Here is a 679-nt window from a genome sequence, read left to right as displayed (position 1 = left end):
TGATTTGTCATCAAATTATTGCAATGTGAAGTATAACTGTCGGTTTTATGCGAGTATTTATAAGGCTTTGCCCATCCCTCTTGAGCCTTTGGATTTATTTATGCATTTGCAACTTGAAAGGGGAAATCAGCTTTAAACATGGTAAAAGACTATAATTCAGAAGGCTTTTTTGAGGGCCTTTTGAAGGGAATGTTTACTTTCCAACTAGTGTCCTGCAGGTGGCAGTTTTGATGCTGGACTCGAGTAGAAGGTTATAGGAGAAGAAAGCTTGTCCTTCTTTCACTTAATTTTCTCTTGGGCCCGGGGAAGGGGTGGTGGAGGTGAGCGATGCTACATGTTGTTTATTGCAGTATTTTAGGGCATTTCGTGCTTTTGTTTTTCCTTTCACTGTTGTCATAGGCCAATGGGTGAGGGATTGTATTTTCCTTTACTGTTTTAGCAGTAACTTGAAATTACAGGAGTTCGTTAGATATATTAAACTAAAACTCCAAAAGCCTTTTAACTTAGAAGTTTTCTTCTACTTAAATACTTTTCACGTTTCCTTCCAACAGTGCTTTCTGTTGCTTGGATATCTTGTTTAGGATTAGTTAATTTTTTGGAGTGAATTCAATTACTGAGAGAGGAATTGAACCAGTCTTAGCACTGCATTCTAAAATAAGGCAGTAGATGGCACTCACTC

Source organism: Equus quagga, chromosome 7 (assembly GCF_021613505.1).
Source record: "Equus quagga isolate Etosha38 chromosome 7, UCLA_HA_Equagga_1.0, whole genome shotgun sequence".
NCBI lineage: Eukaryota > Metazoa > Chordata > Mammalia > Perissodactyla > Equidae > Equus > Equus quagga.
This window is presented reverse-complemented; position numbering follows the sequence as displayed.